Here is a 907-nt window from a genome sequence, read left to right as displayed (position 1 = left end):
AAAGCAGTATGGAAATGTAAGCCAAATAAACCCTTTCCTCCCCAACTTGCTTCTTGGTCATGATGTTTGTGCAGGAATAGAAACCCTGACTAAGACAATTAGGAATAAAGGAGATGGGGAAAATGTTGTAACACTTTAACAATGTAAGATTATATGACTATGAGAACAGAAAGGTCATTATCAAGAGAAACAAAAAGCTTTACATTGTAAAACAGACATCTAATGATTTTTAATTATAAAATTGCAGTGATGCTTCAATACTTCTAAGGAATAATATAAAATATCTGAAATGATCTTGTATTACTTAGGTTTTTCTTTAATTGCTGTGATAAAACCCAATGTCTGAGATGTCTGAGGCAACTTACAGAAGGAAGGGTATGCTGATGGCTTACTATTCTGGAGGGCTAATGTCTATCCCCATCATTATAAGGAAATGAGACAGTAGGCAGGCATGGCAACTGGAACTGGAAGCTGGTGGCTGAGGGCTTACATATCCACATGGCACAGATAGCAGAGAGAGCACACTGGATATGGTGCATGGCTTTTGAAAACCTCAAAGCCTAGTGACATTATTCCTCCATCAAGGCCATATGTCTTAAGCCTATCAAAAACAGTGTCACCAGTGGAGACAACCTATTCAGATGCCACCTATTTAGGGAATATCAAAGCACCACAGCTCTATATGGACTTTTATTATCTGGGGCATTTTAATACTTACTTACTTACTTGCATTCTTACCTACTTACAGTACATAATACATAATTCTTACTGTTGTGGTTTGAATAAGACAGGTTCACATTTGTTCAAAATATTGACTATGTGGTTCCCAATTGGTGGAAATAATTGGGCAAGACTAGGACATGTATACTTGTCAGAAGAGGTGTGTCATTGGAATATAAGCTTTGGA

This window comes from Mus pahari, chromosome 3, assembly GCF_900095145.1.
Source record: "Mus pahari chromosome 3, PAHARI_EIJ_v1.1, whole genome shotgun sequence".
NCBI lineage: Eukaryota > Metazoa > Chordata > Mammalia > Rodentia > Muridae > Mus > Mus pahari.
The sequence above is the reverse complement of the archived record's forward strand: the minus strand, read 5'-3'. Positions refer to the sequence as shown.